Consider the following 22,931-nt stretch of genomic DNA (forward strand, 5'->3'; position numbering starts at 1 on the left):
TAAAACCAGACAAAAATAGCCCTAAGGGCAAAATGGTTATTTCAGAAAATATAGATTCGGGTGCTACCGAGCACACCTATGGAAAGGCAATGAAAGATTAATCAAAATGGACTCAAGAATCGCATGATTCGGAGTCCGGGCGAAGGAGAAACGGCAAAACAACAAAAAACGAGCATACAAACCAAAAAGGGTAAACTGGTAATTATCCAGGAAGATCTGGGTGCAACCGAGCACACTGTTGGAAATACAGCAAAAAAATAGTCAAGTTTAAAAAAAAAAAATTACTCAATTTGGAGTCCGGACGAGGGAGAAAGGTCAAAAACAAAAAGGACAGCTACAGTGCTGCCGACCCACTACTGCTGCAACTGAGAGTAAAAACGAGCATCTAAACGGACTTTTTTGGAAAAACTCAAAGAAACCCCCCCCCCCCCCCCCTAAAATCAATTTTTCTACCCGGCAACGTGGACGAAAACAAAAAAAATGCATTACAAAATGCCCAGAATGCCCCCAAGAAAATCAAGTCAAGAGGGTAAAAATCATTCCTAGCTACTACCTAAGGAAAGGAAATGGGGTTTCGGGAGGTTTTTAAATTGCCTAAATTGAAAATAAAATCTTAAAATACGCCCAAAAGACCCCCGGAAGTTTCGGATCAGTTGTCACACTTTTTTTAAAAAAGTCAATGAATAGTACCAAGTACACTTGTGTTAAAATCAGCAAAAAACCTGGCAGCAAGGATTTTTCAGGAAAAAATGGGTTTTTGAGGGCGAAGATGAAGTTTTCTGGAAAAACACAAAGAAGAAACCCCCTCCAAAATCGAGTTTTCTACCCAACAATGTGGGCAAAAATAAAAAACACACATTGAAAAATACCCAAAATGCCCCTGGAACAAAATATGGTAAAAACTCAAAAAAAGGCAACCTTAAGTTTTTGTTTCATCAAAAAGAGTATTGTTTGCTAAAGTGAACATGTAAGTATATGTGATATTATAAGGTAGACGTACTACAATGTCCTACGGCCTCATGGCATGTTGTATGTAAAATATGACTCTTCAATGCATGAAATTTCCTAACTTCCATAAGCAACAATGAAGTTAAAAATTTGCATACATATCACATAAGTGTCTTTGGCCCTTGGCCTCATTACATACAAGTCAAATACATTGCATAGAGTGTACTTATGTACTCATTACATAAATGGAATCAAATATACACATTTTGACCTAAAAGACTACAAGTGGCATTTCAAGCCAACCTTTACAAAAATTAAAACCTTTAAGTCTACAATCATCCAATCAATGATGAACATCACGAACCAAGTCTTCGTACCTGAACAAATCCCCTAGTAACATCGGGGTGAATAAACAAGTTTACTCGTAGAGAATGAGCATGCATAGACTTAATTTCTTTAAAGATTTTCACATTAACTTGAAACAATTCAAAAAGGTTATGCCACCTAACGTCTATGTCAAAGGTGAGACTCAGGGAGCATCCTAAGCTACCTTAGATCATTTCTAGCATAAATCACATCCTTCATGCAATTCCAAACAACATAAGAGCATGCTATACAAAGTAACAAGACATAGATTCTCAAAGTTATCAACTCGAAATCTAAAATACGATAACAACTAAATATAACACTTTAGTATAATTAGAAGTTCTAATACCACGCATCAAGACATAGATCCTCAAGGTTATCAACTTGAAATCTAAAATACAAAAATATCTAAATATGACAATTTAGCATAGATGTACTTAACAACATCAAAAACATGCGATGATTCCTAAAAAAAAAAAAATCATAATGCACAAATGTACCTAACAACATTAAAACGCCAATAACCAAAACCACAAGTCACAATTAAACATGATTGTCAACTTGGAATTGAATGCGAAATCAAATGGTGGAAGACTTGGACATCAAATCTTGGATAAAGCCAAGACCTAAACGGTTATTCCGGGCGCTAACCCGCTGGGAATACCACCCTAGTGCGCACTATAAAATAGGGAGAACTCATATCTCCCGTACTAGAGCTAAACTCTAGCCATATCTCAGAAACAATGTCTCAAGTAACTCTAAAATAATTAAATAAGTTCATAACTTATACGTAATCTAAATAATGCATGAAACATATTCCATGCACAAGTAAGTTGAAACCACACAATCTAGGCCTTAGAGTTTCCATTCTAAAATGGCATATATAATGTCAATTACAAAGTGTGCAATTCATTACACAAGGCAACAATATATTCCATAAAAAAACCATGTTCTTATGAATATAAATATAACAACAATGTTATCAAATGCTCAAAACACAACCAATTGAATGCACAACAAGTCCAAGTCCATGATTTGAATATAGAAACAATTTCTAAAACAAAAATAAATCCATGGAGCCATTAGATAGAATCTAATTAAACAAAATAATAAAATTCTCTAGATTTCAAATCAATTCCAAATAACCTCAAATTAATATATGTTAAACAACATAGCATGGTCATTACATATATCCAATCAAAAGTGCAAGATAAGCAAGATATCACCATACAGAATTTAATTAATTTAAATCAATTAAATCTCTAGATTTCAAAAGTTGTTCAAATGATCTCAAATTAATATATATCAAGCACTCAGTCATGGTCATACCATATATCAAGTCTAAAATGGAATACAAGCAAAACACAATTAACTAGAATTTAAATCAAATTAAATTCATTTAATCTCTAGAATTGAAAACTCATTTAAATCATTCCACTTTAATATATAACAAAGATCAAGTCATGGCCATGCCATATATCAAGTCTAAAATGAGTTATATGCAAGTTAAAATAAATCATTAATTTCTCAAATTAACTAAAGACATGCATACAACTTATATTTCATACAAAAGCAAGTAAAACACTTGGAAAATAAACTATAACACCCCCTACCTCACTAGAGAAGAGTCTCTCAAGAATCCAAGGCAAACAAACTCAAAATGGCAAACCCTTCAAGGGTTATGTAGAAGAGGATGAGAGGAACAAAAAGTATTCCAAGCTTTATAGTCTAAGGTGAGTGGAAGGGCCTCAAAAATCAAGGTCAAAGCTTAAGCATCAAGCTCCTCTAATGGTGGCTAGGGTTTTTGGTGAGGGAGGAAATGAAACAATGAGATGAAGTGGGAGGGGAGGAATTAGAAATCCTTCACTCACTATGTGATCTTACACCATAGTTAACACACACAAGTCTTGGTCAATTGCACAAAAACCCCTCTTTAAAACCATAATCCCAAAGTGGCCCAAAAATAATTGCAAGACTTAATTTGGAGCATACACTTGTCACTCATCCAAGCATCCATTGTGGGCTTAATCCTAAGCCTACACTTGTCAACCATCCAAGCCAACAAGTGCACCTATCCTAGGTCAACAACTGGTTCAATCTCCACCCTCCACATGACATCATCCAAGGCATCAAAGTGTCCCCACACAAATGCCAACAAGTGGCCAATGAGAGTGTGACACTTGTCACACTTTTCAAAAATTGCAAAAAGGTCCTTTTTGAAAATATCTTCCAAATTAAATTTCAAAATAGTCCCTAAGACGAAAAATAATTACTTTACATAATTACACTAAAACCCCAAAAGTTAAGAAAATTATCAAAAGTTATGCACCCATACCCTTTACAAGAAAAGTAAACATTTAGCATGCTTTTATACAAAAGTAAAAATGTAAATATCATAGAAATTAAATATCATGGGTACATGCAAAGTCGGAGTCAAATCCAAGGGCAAAAAGTGAGGTTATGCAATGAAAAAGGAAACCGGGAAAAGACAAAAAGTGAATAGTAACAAAAAATAAAAAATGTAGAAATGATTCGGTCCTTAAAGAAAGTTGTCAATCCCAAGAAAAGAGTCTCAGAAACCATTTTCAAGCACTCGATATGACATTAAGTGACGGGAAACCAAACACAGAAGAGAAAAGACAACGAAAAAAATTTATCCGTAAAATTTGAGCAAAAAGAAAAGGAATGAAAATGATCGGGTCATTACAAAGATTGAATCCTAATATGAAAGAAGTGGTGTTGAAGGAAGTTATGAAGTTGCTCAATGCGGGAATAATCTACCCCATCTCAGATAGTAAATGGGTGAGTCCTACACAGGTAGTACTTAAAAAGACAAGTATTACAGTAGTTGAGAATTCCGAGGGAGAATTAGTTCCACAACGCACCACTACTAGATGTCGTGTGTGTATTGATTACCGAAAACCCAACTCCGCTACTAGAAAATATCATTTTCCTCTTCCATTCATTGATCAGATTCTAGATCGATTGGCTGGCCGAAGTTATTATTGCTTTTTAAATGGATATTCCTGCTATAATTAGGTGGCCATTGATCCTAAGGATCAAGAGAAAACTACTTTCACTTGTCCATTCGGTACATTTGCAGATAGACGGATGCCTTTCAGATTGTGTAATGCGTCAGCAACATTCCAGAGGTGTATGATGTCTATCTTTTCGGACATGGTTGAAAATTTTCTCGAGGTCTTTATGAATGACTTCTCTGTTTTTGGATCCACATTCAAAAAACTATCTCCAAAATTTGTCCCTAGTGCTTTAGCGTTATAGGGAAACCAATCCTATTCTTAGTTGGGAGAAGAGCCATTTTATGGTTCAAGAGGGGATTGTTTTAGGACATATCATTTCAGAGAGAGGTATTGAAGTTGATAGAGCCAAAGTAGATTTGATCTCCAAATTGCCTCCTCTCTACCTCCGTAAGGGGAGTGCGATCATTTCTTGGGCACGCCAGGTTCTATCGACGTTTCATTAAAGATTTTAGCAAAATATCTCGTCCTTTGTGTAATCCACTTGCAAAGGACGCTTCTTTTATCTTTGATGACTCATGCCCAGAAGCTTTCCACAAGCTTCGTTCTCTTCTCTCTTCAGCTCTTATCATGAATCCTCCAAATTTGGCTCTTCCATTCGAGATCATGTGTAACGCATCTGATTATGCTATGGGTGCTATCTTAGGACAACGAGTAGATAAGCTTCCTCATGTTATCTACTATGCGAGCAAAACTCTTTTAGAAGCACAATTAAATTATACCACTACTAAAAAAGAGTTGATTGCAGTTGTATTTACTTTGGACAAATTCAGATCTTATCTGCTGGGTTCTAAAGTAGTGGTCTACTCTGATCATTCTGCTTTGAGACATCTTCTATCCAAAAAGGAAAACAAACCCCGTTTGATTTGATGGATCCTCTTGATTCAAAAGTTTGATTATGAAATCCGGGATAAGAAAGGGTCAGAAAATATGGTAGCTGATCATCTTTCTAGAATTTTTATTAAGGATACCTTAACTTCACTTCTAGTTTGTGATTCCTTTTCGGATGAATAGCTGTTTGGGGTTTCTCAAGCGGATTTGCCTTAGTTTGCTGATATTATGAATTACCTCGCAATAGGCAAAATTCCTTTGTCTTAGTTAAAGCAAGAAAAAGATCGATTCTTCTCTCAGATTAAGATGTACTATTGGGAAGATCCTCAGCTCTTTAATGTGATGATCAAATTATTCATAGATGTGTTCCTGAGAGTGAGTTTTATAGTATTTTGACCTTCAGTCAAAGTTTAGCTTGTGGAGGTCACTTCAGTGCAAAGAAAACTGCAGCTAAAATTATTCAATGCGGTTTCCTTTGGCTATCACTCTTTTAGGATGCATACTTGTTCTGTAGGTCATGCCTTTGATGTCAGCAGTTATGTTCAATTTCCAGAAGGGACATGATGCCTTTAACTCCAATCTTAGTCATTGAGGTTTTTGATGTTTGGGGTATTAATTTCATAGGTCCTTTTGTTCAGTTAAATCATAATGAATATATTCTTGTGGCTGTTGATTATGTGTCTAAATAGGTTGAAGCAGTGGCTACTAAAACCACCGATCACGCAGTCGTGGTTGAGTTCATTCAAACGAACATTTTTAGTCGGTTTGTGTAATACCCCTAATTTTAAAAGGATAGTCTCGGTATTTTATTAGTTGTTTTAATTATGTTTTTAATTCATTAATTGATTTCTCGGCTATTTGTTAATTGCTTATATGATTTGATTGATTATGTGTTTATTTGAAATACTTGTTTAATGATGTGTATTTGTTTACTTAAATGTTAGGTGTTTGTTTTAAAAATAATATTTAGGAATTAAATGTTTTAAATGGTTGTTTATTTTATTTTTAGGGTAATGGGTAGTAGTCATGGGCCAACCAATTGGGTTCCATGGGCTACTTGGATAAGGGGTTTAATGGGTATAGATAATTACCCATGGATGGTGTATAGGTATATATATATAATTAAATAATATATGTATATATTTAAGGAAAGTCCTTTGGAAATAATCTAAAATATTTATTTTATTTAGATAAAAATATTACACATAGATTATATGTAACTTAAATTTATTAGTTACCTTTTTAGTGTTTTAATTTTATTTTCTCTTTATTAATTGGATATGGATTGGGAAAAGGAATAGGGTTCATATGTAGCCTATAAATATATCTCTATAGGGTTCAAAAAAAGGGCTAGAATTATATCACGTATGTTTTAGAGTGAGAGAGAGAAAGAAGGAGGAAGGAGGAAGAGGAAGAAGAAGAAGAAGAAGGAGGTTAGGGTTTTATCAAATTATAAAGGCAAGTTCTTTGTTCTACACTTCTCCTTAGATCTGTAATCTGTATATCTCTAGTATAACTTTAGGGATGTTTAAAAGATTAATTAAAATTGGAATCCATGTTTTAATTAAATCTAGACTAGGTTTTATAAACTTGTTGTTCATGTTTGTTTTGGTGTATAAATTGATAAGTTTATGATTTGATTTGATTACATTATGTTTTGTTACATGTTATATATAATGTTTTTTATATCTGTATATCAATGGAACGTAGAAACATGCCTAGGATTCCTAAAACAAATAAAGAATGAATGCACAGTGAAGTTCTGCGTTGATTCGCGTAACAGTGTTTGGACCGTTGTTACAGTGCTCGAGCCTTGGGGGCAAAGCTCGAGCCTTGGGATGAAAAGCTCGAGTAATTGGTTATAAAGCTCGAGCAATTGGATGTAAAGATCGAGTATTTGGCATGTAAAGCTCGAGCCTGAGAAGGAAAGCTCGAGCAACTGGGATAAAAAGCTCGAGCCTTGGATAGGGTGCTCGAGCAATTGAGACAAAAGCTCGAGCCTTACCCGGAGAAGTCTCGGAAACAGCGTTGTAAGGATTTTATATTTAACTTGAGGAGTCTTAAATATCAAATAAGGACTAGGAATGAGTTTAAATAAATTTTTAAACAAATTTAATTATATCAGTGCATGCTATTCAAATTCTTAGTGGAAGGAACGGACTTAGTCTTTAATTTGTTTTAACAATTAAGATTAAATGTATATCATGAATGGTACGGCGAATGCTTAAGTGATTGTAAAATAAAATATCAATCTATTTAAGATTCAGTATGTGTAGGATATGTGGTATAGGAAGCTTAAATAAACTATAAGTGGTGCTATTTTGCGTTAACACAATATAATATGATTATGATTAACTTTGGATTATTTGAGGTATTTCTGAAATTATTAAATCAATTGTTGGATTGTGTGGATTAAGTGCATCAATATGGGATGGTGGCACTCTAGGGATGGATTAACTTATCAGTTAAGTCCTACCTATTATATAAGGGAACGAATTAACTAAAATGTTAAGTCCTACTTATATTTGTGTCAGGTCAACTGAACAAGTTGGATGACACTTAGTGGATTAATTTAGTTTGGATATATATATGGACATATGCCATGATATGAGCTTGAGTCTCAAGATCAGTGGATAGGGTGCGTATATTGCCAGGGATGTGTAACTAGATATAGTGCGGTTGTGTGCCCTGGAAGATCTAGGTACTTATGCCCACTACATGTGCGTTTTGCATGTTGCCTACTATTCAGGTTGAGGCGACCCTATAGTCTAGTGAGGTTCCTTTAGTGTGTGTATATGTATGTATGGACTATATAGTTGTTGCATGGGTTAGCTATAGATGTATAGTTTCTCCGGTCTCTGTTTAGGTTGTCATAAAAAGAACTTGTTCGTGTATTTTTCAGGTGCTCGTCAGTTCCAGACAAAGAGGTTGTTCGTGCTGAGCAGAGACAGCCCACATTATTCCTCCGGTTCTATGTAGGACTCTATATATGTTTTAGTTTCTGATTATGGTTATTTTCAGATTAATTTAGTTGGATGATCATTAGGGGTCCACTACATGGATTCCCGAGTTGTAATGATTTAAGGTTTTGGATAATTCATTTGGAGATTTTATTATTTAGTTTTCTTTTCTGCTATTTATTTATTCTTAGTTCTTTCTTGTATTCTATATTCATTTATATACTTAATTGTTTGGAATCCCTCGGATTTGTGCTCGGACTTAATCACCCATGGCTTGATCGACGGTCGAAATCAATTATAAATCAACCCTCTTCGCAATAGCACGAATCATTGTAAAATAGGGCTATTGGACGGGTAAGTCGAACCACTGGGACTGTGCTAGTCTTAAGGCAACCTAAGTATCTAAAGTTATTTTAGAGTGATGAGGGGTAATAAAGAGTTGTTGATTGTTTGTCACTTATACTATGAATTGAAATATGCATTAATGAAAAACTTGAAAGAATTTAAGAGATGAAAGACGAGTAAAGAAGACTAAGGAAGTGAATCCGCCTCCATCCCTATACACATGCTAGATTAGACCTAAATTAGGGGAAAAAACAACATATGATGGTCAAGAACTACATAGCAACACATAGTTGCCATGTAAGTAATCAAGAGGTACATTAGGTCTCAAACAAGTATAATCCATCAAAAGGGTAAACATGTTTAGACTACCTAACTAAGGTGTAGCTTATACACGTTTACTTAAATGAAAGACTATCAAATTCTTGACAAAATGATGAAGCACATGGAGCTAGAGATTAAGCATACACCATCAAAGGATTTCCTAAGCAATGGTCTATCAAAGTCACCTATCAACATGCCATTAAATCATTTCATAACCTTGTTTCCATTCTCACCATGTAAACTCAAGCAAAAAGATTAATACAAGACATCACCTAACATAAGATAATGAGCTTGAAGAAATCATCCATACATATATAAACATTCATTACACCAAATGAAGTGCTCTTAGCTATGAAAAAGACCATAAATATACATTGCAATCCCCCAATATAGACTACCCTAGGACATGCTTACAAGGGAGGGACTTCATCACCTCCCTAGAGAAAGAGTTAGTTACCCATTGCTAAGCTAGAAGAAGGAAAAAGCTCCATCCAAGACTCCATTTTCGTGCTCCTTCCTTTGCTTGAAGAACTCCTCTCTTTTCTTCTCTCTTCTCTCTCCTCTCTCTTGTAAAATGAAGCTTAAGAGATAATGAGTGGCTTTGCTTCCCTTATCTAGATCACTTATCCACCCCAAAAGCTACCAACCAACATCTCCAACCACTTCATAAAGGAGGCAATCCAAAAGGGCTAAAATCTGAGCACAAGTGGGCTGAGTCGTGTAGAATTCTGCCCTAATTTCGAGTGCTCGAAATAGGGCCTCGAGCACTCGAAAATTGGGCAGAATGCCCTATGCTTGGTTTGTTCCGCCCGGACCTACTTTGGTAAAATGGCCATAATTTTGTACTCCAAACTCTGAATAACAAACCGTTTGAAGATTTTGAAAGCTAATTCAGAGATATAAAAACTTTATGTTTTGATGGAGATCCAATTCTCTGGTATAGTTGGTCGAAATTGAAGAACAAGGCAGACTTTCATTGCTGCCAGGCAGTTCTGAGCACCTCTAACAAGAAGATCATAACTCTCTGGTCCGAACTCCGAATGACGAACCTCTTGAAGATTTGGAAAGCTGATTTAGAGATCTAATTCTTTCATGTTATGATGGAAGTCCAGTTCTTGAGTTTACTAGGTCGAAAATGGCGACAAAAGTCAGGTTCTACTGCTGCCAGAATTTCAGAATTGGCACCCTTTTTGTTCAAAATTCCACAAGGCATCATTTTTGCTTCCTTTTTGCAATTTAACCTGAAAATGTACAAAAACATGCAAATGGAGATAATCTACATAAAATAATCAATTAATGGACTTTGTTAATATAATTTAGGGCGCTTGAATATACAGTATTCGGCGCTTATCACACCCCCAAACTTACATTTTGCTAGTCCCTTAGCAAAACCAAAATGCAAAGCTCAATGGAATGAAAAACATGGGAATGCTATTACAAAAATATCCACCATGGCAAAAATAAACATAAACATAGCTCAAATACAACTTGCAACAGATAAAGAGCTGGAGACGGGATCATTGGGAAGACTACCATGCATATATGAAGCATTGATACAAAAATTGGCAAAAACCATTTCAACATGTATGCATCAACATCATAGTCCATATAAATAATTCAATTGTCATCTCTTAAATGGAAATAACTCAAACTCCAGTGAAAGTGAATTGAATTCTCAACATGCGGCTTTTACTTTCTTTTCCAATTCCAAGGCACAAGTTTTCAAATCAATGAATTCCACTTTACATGAAGTCCCTAAGGCATGATTTTATTTTCAAGACAACTTTTATTGCCTGTTAAGAATTTATTATAACTCAAAAGTGAAACATAAAATGGTTGTGCAGTGTTGAAATCCTTTAAGCTTTCTAACCAACCTATGTAGCGAGCGTTAGGCCAACAACTCCCAAACCAGACGGCTTTAGGGTGCTAAGTGTAAAGACACTCCTAGGGCTTAATAGCTCAAGTTGGAAAGGCTACGAATTCCAACAAACCATATTTATTACACACATTTTTTTGAATGACCGTGCAATGTTTAAGTCCTTTAAGCTTTCTAACCAACCCATGTAGCAAGCGTTAGGCCAACAACTCCCAAACCAGACGGCTTTAGGGTGTTAAGTGTATAGACACTCCATAGGGCTTAATAGCTCGAGTTGGAAAGGCTACGAACTTCAACTGGTCATTATTTTCTTTCTTTCTCATCTTCATTCTTTTTTTTTTTTTTTTTTTTTTTGACAACTTATATCATGCCAAAGATATTCATCTATCAGGTTCATCAAATCAGATTAACTAGGCCAAGGTCAAGGTCAATCAAGTTGCATGCCTCACAGTTAAGTTTCCAATGTGCATCTGTGCATTGTGAAGCTTATAAGAGTGTAAATCCAGCAAGAATCTAATTGAGGCATTTATACAGACTACATTGTATTTTGCATGATTACTTTAAATTCAAATTTCTTTATTTTCAAAAATTCTCAATTGCTTCTATACACAAGGTATTAAACATATGCTTTGTCTCCGATAAGTTCCAAGTTACACTATCATTGCTTTACAAAAATATGATACCAAAACTATGCCAAGAATGCAATAATGCACCTCCAAACTTGAACGACACAGTGTCCTCAATGTGGGACATGGATTAAAGTTAAAGACAAAAATGACAAAGAGTAAAAAGGAACAAAAATACCCAGGGGGAGGAAAAAGCATGGGGTGAGACAAAACCCCCAAACTTGAAATGGACTGCGCCACCTGGATAGTACGACGAAGAACAAAAAGAAACAACCACAAAAGGCATTAATAGCACAAGCACATATAAAAAAAAAAATAATAAACAAAAAGTTAACAGAAAAGAGAGAATTTGCATTCAAAAGGAAGTTTACATGATTACAAAAGAGCTGTACATAGATCATGTCTACTAGAGCAACTTATACATAGCAAATTCTGAAAGTTCAAAAGTAAAACAAAAGATACAAGAGAAATATTTACATATGAACAAAAAGATAAGGTCCAACACTCGCAACAAGCTACGGGCCAGAGGGTAAACGGGCGAGGATGGAATGGAGGAGAGATTGAGTCTTACGCCATTCGGCGGAAGCCAAACGACGTTCCTCAGCTGCGACATGGCGGTCTTCAGCAGTAAGACGACGATCTTCTTCGGCACGGGAAGAAGTCTCACACATAGTCCAAGTGAACGCAGACAAAGAATTCTCAAAACGATCCATCCGCTCATAAATACCAGCAATGCTAGCCCGGATGAAAGCCTGGTCCTGCTGAGAGTCAACTGGAGGCGCTAGCCTTGCAGCGGCTGCTGCCATGGGAGCATCCTCAAAAGGAGGAGGAGGTGGTGCTTGGAGGGACAGAGGGGCAGCAGGCTAAGGGGTACTAGAATGGCTAAGAACATTGATCCACCGGCGTTTGGTAAAATTTTTAATCTTTTCGCCTTTTGGTTCATGGGGAGGAACAATGAAACCCTTGTGCTTAAGGAGCCGAGTGATAAAAAATGGCAAAGGCAATTTCCGATTTTCAACTCGCGGAACCCGTGCATTATGAGCGTCATGCCAAAACTTCATAAATGTTGTCCAAATGAGCTCCGGGATAGAGAACCATTGGCCTTGGTCCATGGCATATAAGGCTTACAAAAGAAGGCCCCTACGCTCAATGCTATGCACCAAAGGGCAGACATTGTGCTTGAAAACAGTGTCAATGAACCAGAGGCGTTCCGGAAGATTGGTTTTGCGGATAAAAGACCGGGGCCTATGAGGGTCATCCACGTTGTAAATGGCAGCGACAACCTGCTCCACAGTTAATGTATCCGGCTCCTCATATAAAGGGAGATTCTCACGATTGACAATGTCATCGGGGCACTCAATGGGGCAACCAGAAACCCGAATGATGTCAGTCATAGTGAAAGCATAGGTGGTGCCATCAATGGATGTAGTGAGAGAAATGGGTGGCTCTTCAGGGCATTGGAGATTCTGGTAGAAGAGGCGCACTACACGGGGGTAGGCAACCTTGGCAAGGGGCGCGCAAATGTGCTGCAGACGCCGATTAGTCAATTCGGCTATAGCCCACGAAGTAGTGGGTAGAATGTCAAAGGCATCCGTGAGCGGAAAAGAAAGCTCGTAGTTGAGTTATTTGCGATCCCAAGGATCACGTGGTCGCTCACGATTGACAGCACGGGCACCCGCAGAGGGTCTAGGAGGGCGAGAAGGACCGGCACGAGACATTTAGAGAGGTGGACTTGGTTGAGGACTTTCAGTGAACACCTGGCATGCACCACAAAAAAGAGAATGTGAAGATGAGTGGGAGGGATGAAGAAAACTAAAAATTTTGACAACCAAACCAAGCTCTAACATAAAGCAATCATCAACCACATATAACACAACCTCTATAATGCATTCCCATCCTCCTTATAAAGGAAATAAAGACAAGGAATTAAGAAGAATATGAAGCTCACATACCTTGAGAAGAAGAAGAAGAATGGAGGCACATGGATTGAATGCATGCATGCATTAGAATGAAAACTGGGAAGGTGGTGTGGAAGTGAGAGAAGGTGGTATGTGGTGAGAGATGGTTGATGGAGATGGTTGGTTTGGGTGTGGTGTGTCGGGTGATGAAGGTTGGGTGGTGGTGAGTGGTGTTGGGCTGATGAGGTAGGAGGTTGGTTGTTGGGTGCCGAGGGGGAGTGAAGTGGAGTGTGGTTTTAGGGTTTAAAAGAGAGGAGGGTAAGCTTGGCTCGAGCACTCGAAGTTGGACTTCGAGTGCTCTAGAATGGGGCAGTGGGCTCAGTTGGCTTGGGTGAGAGGACTCAAGGAATGGCGAACACTCGAAGCTTGGCTTTGAGTGCTCTAGAATTTGGCAGAGAGGGTTTGGTTTGGTGTTTGGGGTGAGAGATGAGGTTGGAATGAAGTTTGGAGCATGCATGGAAGTGGGTTGGTTTTGGAGAGGGGTTGGTCATGGGTTGGTTTTGTTGGTGGCTGGTTGAGGGGCATGCATGCATGGGCTTGCATGCATGCATGCAGGGCATGGAGTTGGATGTTGGAGGTTGGAGGTTGAGGTTGTGTGGGTGATCTTGAAGAGAGAGAACCGAGAGGTGAGAGAGTTGGTTTGTGGATTATTGGCATAGTTTTGGTATGGTTGGTGCATGGTTGAGGGGCAGGCATGCATGGGCTTAGAGTTGGATATATAAAAGGAAGATGGTTTGGGTTGGAGAGGAAGGTGGTGAGGTAGGGTGGTGAAGTTTGTGGGAGGGGTGGTGAGATGCAGAGAGTTGGGGGCCGAGGGTGAGAGGGTGGTGGCTGGTTGAGTTCGAGCATGGTTTGTGAGGTGGTGGTTCGGGTGAGGGGTGGTTTGGTTGGTTCATGCATGAGAGGGAAGTGGGTTTGCCGAGAGGGGTTGTGTAGGTTGGTGTTAGAAGGTTGGGTGGTTGTGTTGGAGAAGGATGTGTTGGGGTTGAGAGGAGAGAAAAGGAAGGTGGTGTGTTGGGTTGATTGTCCATGGTGGGAAAGTGGCCGAGAGGTGGAGGGGTTGTGGTTTGCTTGGGTTGTTTTTAGCAGGTTAGTTGATTGAGTTGGTGGGTTGCTTCGGTGAGCAAGCTTGAGCACTCCAAATAAGAACTTGGGGTGCTCGAGATTTTGGCAGAGGCACGCTATGGAATTGGTGAAGCTTCGAGCACTCGAAGCTTGGCCTTCGAGTGCTCGATTCTGAGGCAGTAGCTGCGGAAGTTAGGCTGAAAATTTGGAGCAATCCAAAAGGAATTTAGAGTGCTCTAAAATTGGGCAGTGGTGCATGCAAGATTGGTTCACAATTGGAGCATTATAAAATGGAAGCTAGATTGCTCGAAATGAAGGCAGTGACTTCGGCAAGTTGGTGTGGTAATTTGGAGCAATCCAAATTGAAGCTAGAGTGCTCCAAAAATGGGCAGTGAGCTTGGGATTGATGGTGAAAACATTTGGAGCAATCCAAATGGAAATTAGGGTGCTCCAAAATGGGTAGTAGCTCATGGAATTTTGGTTAGATCATTCGAGCACTAGAATCTTGGCCCAGTGAGCATTTTGAATGGATGCAATTGCTGAAACAAATGTGTCAAACTTTGCAACACCTTGCTAATGCATGAATCAAATTGGCAAAATTTTCAAAATGCAACACATTTCCAATGCATGGATGAATGTAGGAAAATTTTTAAACCTTTGCAACATCACACAATGCATGAATTAAATTTCAGAAAAAATTTTAACACTTTGCAAATTCATTCCAATGTAACGCATGGATGGAAAATTTTGAAAACTTTTCAACTTCTTTCTAATGCATGGACAATTTTTAAACTTTTGAACTTCAATCCATTCTAATGCAAGGAGGGAAAATTGTCAAACTCTACACTTCATTGCAATGCATGGAAAATTTAGAAAATTTTTCAAACTGTGCAATTTTTTTTTTTTTTTTCTTCAATGAGTGCATGGATGATTTCAAGAAGATTTCCCAACTTTTGCAACCTCACACAATGCATGGATGATTTTGAGAAAATTTTCAAGCTTTGGAACATCTCTTCAATGCATGGATGAGATTAAGAACATTTCAACAATGCATTAAAAATGAGAGATTGCACATGAGTTGCATGCCAAAGATCCTATGAAATTGCTCGAAAGCGATGGAAATTTCCGGGAATGAAAATTAGAGCTGAGAAGGTCTAAGAGGCCAGTCTAAAATTGCGAAACACAACTGAAGACCATTTCAGAAAAATTAAATTTTTGGCTTATCGAAACCATTTCCCAGAAAATTTCAAGGCACGAGCAATTTAAGAAGGTAGAGAAGCTTGGAACATCGAAAGAATTTATTCCCTTGCTTTGCTAAATTTAATGTCGATAGCTAGACGAAGTTAGAGCAGGTACTAATCCTTAAAAATCTCAATAGCTAGACACACCGAGATCAGGTTAGTCCTCCTTACCCTATACCATGTCTCTCAAGAGATTCAAGCTTCCCCAAATAGGATAATTCTTTTAAAAGCGAAGGAGGAAGAGCTTGAAGACAAAAGTGGAAAAGAGGTAGCGGAAAGACCTCAACCCACTATTCATCCTCAATGAAGAACTTTGGATTATGGGGCTTATTTGGATTATGGGAAGATGGATTAGGTGAAGGTGCACCAAGCAACGACTTATGAAGGGTCATATTGAGCACGGGAATGCTCAACAAGTTATCCTTCAGACTTTCAACATCCTCCTCACACTTATCCGGCGGTTCGGGCTCAATAGCTTGAGATAACTCAGGAGAAGGAATGAGAGGAAGTGCAAGCTCCCAAGAGAGGGATACATTTGATGTTGCCCAAGGAAGAGAGAGAATAGGTGGAGGAATATCAAACAAAGAATTTACCTCCAAAATAGAATTGTCAACATCAAAATCCTCATAATTGAAATGAGCTAAGCAAGCTTTTAGAGGATCCTTCATTAAAGGAGGTGCATCAAGCAAAGGATTATGTAGGGGCTGTTTTGGAGTAGGGTAGACAATCTCTACATCATTATTTTTCCCATTTTGAGCCACAATTGCTTCATTTTGATGTGGGGCAACAATTTGATCTTCAACTACCATTTCATCATTTTCACATGTAATAACCACTTGATCATTCTCATGATGAAAGTTACTAGGAGTAATCTCATTATTCATAGAATTTTCTTTTGGATTGGCCATGAGTTCAATGGAAAATTCTTCTTCATTTTCATGATTTAGAGCATCAACCATTTGTTAAATTTGAGCTATTTGGTCATCTAACTCTACTCTAGATTGGGAATGAGAATGAGTAGTGGATTGCATGCCAACAATGTCATCCAACATTTGCTTATTTGACTCCATCATTTGCGTGTGGAAAGACTCCATCATTTGTTCATTGGCAGCAATAAATTCATCCAATGAAGACGGTGGACAAGGAGAAGAGGGCGGGAAAGAATGATCATTGGGTTGAAAAGGTTGCATATGAGATTGTGGGGTTGAATTTCCTATGTTATGCCACAAGAAGTTTTGTTGGTCTCCCCAACCCGAGTTATAACCATTGAAGTATGGATCACTACCCGATTCAAAGAAATTTTCATTTGGTTGCTCTAGATAGAAGTCCGAGAATTGTCTCGTTGGAAGACATTCTCTTGTATGATGTGTATGACTAGAGCAAAATGCACAAAACTCATGTGGTGTGTAGAATTGAGTTGGAAGATAACTACCCTCCATCTAGGACTTAAACATCAACAACATACAACATAATCAACACAACAATTCTTTATCATCAACTCCACATACAATGATCCCTTTCTCCTCAATTATCAACAAGATAGGAAATAAATGGCCACGACAAGGACCGATGCTTTGCAATATAGTAAAACAAAAATAGCCTCGACAAGGGCTTCACAAGCTAAATTAAACATATACACAATATTCACAATGCGAAACTAGAAGTCACGAGACTTACCTGGGGGCCTCTAGACTTACAATTTGCTAGCGTTCCAACGGCGAGTTTCGAGTCCCTAGAATCTCACAAACACGAAGATGATCAAAAATACACAAGGAGTATTCACAAGACACAATATTCACAATCAAACTAAAATTAACCCTAGAACTTTGGTCGTTAAACCGTTTGCAGTCCCCGGCAACGGCACCAAAAATTGATCGACGGTCAAAATCAATTATAAATCAACCCTCTTCACAATAGCACGAATCATTGTAAAATAGGGCTATTGGACGGGTAAGTCGAACCACTGGGACTGCGCTAGTCTTAAGGCAACCTAAGTATCTAAAGTCATTTTAGAGTGATGAGGGGTAATAAAGAGTTGTTGATTGTTTGTCACTTATACTATGAATTGAAATATGCATTAATGAAAAACTTGAAAGAATTTAAGAGATGAAAGACGAGTAAAGAAGACTAAGGAAGTGAATCCGCCTCCATCCCTATACACATGCTAGATTAGACCTAAATTAGGGGAAAAAACAACATATGATGGTCAAGAACTACATAGCAACACATAGTTGCCATGTAAGTAATCAAGAGGTACATTAGGTCTCAAACAAGTATAATCCATCAAAAGGGTAAACATGTTTAGACTACCTAACTAAGGTGTAGCTTATACACGTTTACTTAAATGAAAGACTATCAAATTCTTGACAAAATGATGAAGCACATGGAGCTAGAGATTAAGTATACACCATCAAAGGATTTCCTAAGCAATGGTCTATCAAAGTCACCTATCAACATGCCATTAAATCATTTCATAACCTTGTTTCCATTCTCACCATGTAAACTCAAGCAAAAAGATTAATACAAGACATCACCTAACATAAGATAATGAGCTTGAAGAAATCATCCATACATATATAAACATTCATTACACCAAATGAAGTGCTCTTAGCTATGAAAAAGACCATAAATATACATTGCAATCCCCCAATATAGACTACCCTAGGACATACTTACAAGGGAGGGACTTCATCACCTCCCTAGAGAAAGAGTTAGTTACCCATTTCTAAGCTAGAAGAAGGAAGAAGCTCCATCCAAAACTCCATTTTCGTGCTCCTTCCTTTGCTTGAAGAACTCCTTTCTTTTCTTCTCTCTTCTCTCTCCTCTCTCTTGTAAAATGAAGCTTAAGAGATAATGAGTGGCTTTGCTTCCCTTATCTAGATCACTTATCCACCCCCAAAAGCTACCAACCAACATCTCCAACCACTTCATAAAGGAGGCAATCCAAAAGGGCTAAAATCTGAGCACAAGTGGGCTGAGTTGTGTAGAATTCTGCCCTAATTTCGAGTGCTCGAAATAGGGCCTCGAGCACTCGAAAATTGGGCAGAATGCCCTATGCTTGGTTTGCTCCGCTCGGACCTACTTTGGTAAAACGGCCATAACTTTGGAAAGCTGATTCAGAGCTCTAAATCTTTCATGTTATGATAGAAGTCCAGTTCTTGAGTTTGCTAGGCCGAAAATGACGACAAAAGTCAGGTTCTACTGCTACCAGAATTTCAGAATTGGCACCCTTTTTGTTCAAAATTCCACAAGGCATCATTTTTGCTTCCTTTTTGCAATTTAACCTGAAAATGTACAAAAACATGCAAATGGAGATAATCTACATAAAATAATCAATTAATGGACTTTGTTAATGTAATTTAGGGCGCTTGAATATACAACATTAGGCGCTTATCATGGCTCTAGAATCGAGGGGTATCACAGTTTGGTATGCCACAAGCTATTATTAATGATGGAGGTGCTCACTTCTGTAATAGGTATTTCTGTACCTTGGTACAAAGATACTCCATCACTCATAAAGTTGTTACTCCCTATCATCCCCAAACAAGTGGGCAAGTTGAGTTATCCAATCGTGAAATTAAAAGAATTCTTGAAAAAACGGTTAAGTCAAATCATAAAGATTGGTCTTTAAGACTGAATGATGCTTTGTGGGCTTACTGAATAGCTTTTAAGACTCCGATTGGTGTGTCACCTTCCTGTCTCGTCTATGGTAAAGGGTGTCACCTTCCTGTAGAATTAGAACACAGAGCTTTCTGGGCCATAAAAAAGCTGAACTTTGATATGAACTCTGCTGGATCTAACAGGAAGCTTCAACTAACAGAGCTTGAAGAATTACGTAATGATGCTTATGAGAGTGCTAAGGTTTAAAAATCAAAGACCAAGGTATTTCATGACAAGCATATCTTGTGTAAGACTTTTGAGCCTGGGAAGAAGGTTTGGTTGTTTAACACACAACTGAAACTTTTTCCTAGAAAACTGAAGTCACGTTGGGAAGGTCCATATATGGTTATTTCTATTACACCTTTATGGTGCGATTGAGATACAAGATTGTAAGATTGGACAACTGTCCAAAGTCAATGGACAAAAACTTAAACCCTACATAGAGGGTAATGTGCATAGAGGCCCAGTGGAGGTAGTAGAACTTCATAATCCTATTAACTTAGACTAGAAAGGTCAATTTTCGTCGAGCTATCAACGTTAAACTTAGCATACTGTTGAGCTATTGACGTTAAACTTAGCATTTGTATGTTGTACCATAGTTTTTTTATTTTATTTTTAGTTTTATTTATTTTAGTTTGTCATTTAATTATTTTTCTAGGTTTTAGGTAATTTTTTCTGTTTATTTATGTTTAGGATAGTTTAAGTTTGGAGAAAATAAGAAAAGAAAATTAAAAATAGAAAAATAGAAAAAAATCCAAAAATTTGTCTCAATGCTCGAGCCTGAACTTTGGAGCTCGAGCATCAGCTACTAAAGGCTCGAGCTTGCATATGTTAAGCTCGAGCCCTCCATCATCGTTAAGTTTAAGGTTTTTAGCGGTCATACTCAAGCCTTTATTTTAAGGCTCGAGCCTCTATACTTTAAAATAAAAAGAAACCCTCGAGCCGCACTTGAAACCCTAGTGTCTCTTCTCATTTTTACCTCCATACTCTCCCAAATCTCTAAAATCTTTACATATTGATCATCTACATCATTCTAGGCTTCGATTCCACATCAAAAAGATTTGAATCTCTCAATTCCTCCCGATTATATATATATATATATGTATGTATGTATGTATATGTATATATTTTTTTATCTATAGAGGCACTCATTTAGCCCCAAAACCATGTTAAAATATCCTTCAAAATTAGATTTAATCCTTTAGTACCAAACTAATCGTGAATACATTTGTAACTTTGCAGAGATTCTGAATCTAAAAGTGGATTTGACGAACACGGGTTGTGTAATTTTGGAAGGTTGAGGTGCAAATAAGGGGAGTTTTGGGGTTATTGGGTGATTAAGGAAAAGAGTTTAGGGTTGATTTGGAACTTTTTGGAAGATTTGAGAAGATTTGAATCAGTTTCCAACTCAGAAAGCTCTGCCCTAATACTCAGGCTCAAGCCTTGATTTGTAAGAAGCTCGAGCATTAAGACCTCAAGCCCGAGCCTCAACCAGAGTCAAGCTCGAGCCATTGGACTTTAGGCTCGAGCCTTGGGGCATATATTTGGGAGTTTTATGGGGCAGTATTGAGAGATTGTGCCGAGGCATCAGATAGTATAGATGCCTCAACGTCCGCAACAGAGAGTTATTTGGACTCCGGCGATGGCATTAGATAATGCGTGGCGGTACAACACTATCCGATAGGAAACAAATTTCTTGCTAGAGGACTTCCAGCGCCATCAAAATACATTTTGGGCAGTAGAGGTCTTACAAACTGGACAACTATCGGGATTTTTGTGGCATCCAGCACAGGTTGCCTATCCTCAATTAGTGCGTGCATTCTACCGTACCCGATAGCTACATGCGGGCGATGATGCCCATGATGGCGAGGATTACTTCACAGCTACTGTCGAGGGAGTACAACTGATAGTGGACTGTGAGGCCATTGCACGGGCTATGGGTTACCACCATAGATGTCTTGCTACATTATAGGACCAGTTTCCGCCTTTTCCCCCTGGCCTTTCTAGGGAGGCTATGGTTCGAGCCCTCGGCCAGGGGAGGTATTTCACCACCTGGGCAATGATCCGGAAGTCACAGCTGATGTGTTTAATTTTTCCACTCGCAATAGAACGATTCTGTGTAGGATAGCTCTATGTAAAGAGGATGTCAAACCCACAGGAAGATGAGATTAGTATTTAGTTTTTACTTTAGTCCTAATGATTTACAGGTAACTGGTTGAAAAGTTTGCTTGGTTGTCACAATTAAAAACAAACTAAAATTAAAACGAACCATTAAACTAAATTAAATTAAGAGACCAGAAAGAGAGATCTTAGGGCTTTGACTCCACCACAATCATCATACTATGGTTAATTGTATCACTCTGGGAATTTAACTAATTATGTTTTTAAATTAATTGAACCCAATAACATTCATTCAATTCAGGTTTTAAAGAAAGATGTTTTACAAAATTCAGTTAACTATATAACCTATCTGCGGTTAGCATGGACTATCCACCTACCTACTCTAACTACTTTAACTACTTTGTAAACAATCTACCTTTCCTAAGCATAGATTATGAAAACATTCTTTTATAAAAAATGTTGGAACACCATTATATGACCTCTATTCTCATGTCCAACAGGGCTACACCAGATACCGTCCAATAAGATAGGTTGAGAATGAAAAACAAACAATTATATCTAAGACAAGGTAATAAGAGTTTGTAATCTATTAAAACATGAAAACCAATTGAGTTGTCTCAATTGCTCATAGTCATATAATAAAATTTAAAAAAAAAACATAATATACTAAAATAATCCCAGAGTAAGAACAATCAAACCATAATACTAGATTAGGTTACATCAGTGCCCTAAGAGAGGAATTAGTTACTCATGACGATGTCGGATATCATCTGTGTTGGAGTTGTCTCCATCGTCACGGACGGCACTTCTCTTCTCAGGATCTTCACCTTCTAAGGTTGTGGAAACCCTAAAAGCCACCACAGTATCAGCCTTCTGAATCACACCGAAAAAAGGACTTGGAATTTCGGACCTCTTCTATCAAGGCTTAAGCCTTCTTTTATAGAAGAAACTAAGGATCTAGTAGGCTTTTAGGTCTTCTGGCCCATCTAGAATGAGATACCGCTTAGAAAGGGAACATTCCTGTAACTTAAAATCTGACATGTCATGGAAGGCTCGAGCTTTAAGGTTCAGGATCGAGTTTCTCTATATTGATGCTCGAGCTTCAAGAATTGGTGCTCGATCTTTATTTTGACACTTAGCCAAATTTCTTCAATTACTTTTCGAAGCGTCTTTTTCTTCAACACTTATAATATTCTTGGGATTGAAATCTTTTAACATTGCTCGATCAAAGCTTCAAGGGCTCGAGCACTAGGTACAAGGCTCGAGCATTTGGTTCTTAAGGCTCAAGCTTCAATGGATAGTGCTCGATCCTTGGGGTTAGGCATGAGGTCTGGGAGCTTGGAAATCAACTCTTCTAATTCCAACGCTTTGTGCTCGAGCTTAAGGGTCAAGGCTCGAGCCCCCTATGGTCAGGCTCGAGTACCCTTTGTTCAGGCTCGAGCCTAAAAGTACAAGGCTCGAGCATTTAATGCCTTATTGATTTTTCTTCTCTAACTTGTAAGGCTCGAGCCTCAAGACTTGGGCTCCAGATTTAGATATTAAATTCCTTCAAACTTCACCATTAAAGCTCTCGGT

The sequence above is a fragment of the Cornus florida genome, unplaced genomic scaffold (assembly GCF_030987335.1).
Source record: "Cornus florida cultivar Cherokee Brave unplaced genomic scaffold, ASM3098733v1 CherokeeBrave_3.0.0_Hap2_Chr05, whole genome shotgun sequence".
Taxonomy (NCBI): Eukaryota; Viridiplantae; Streptophyta; class Magnoliopsida; order Cornales; family Cornaceae; genus Cornus; species Cornus florida.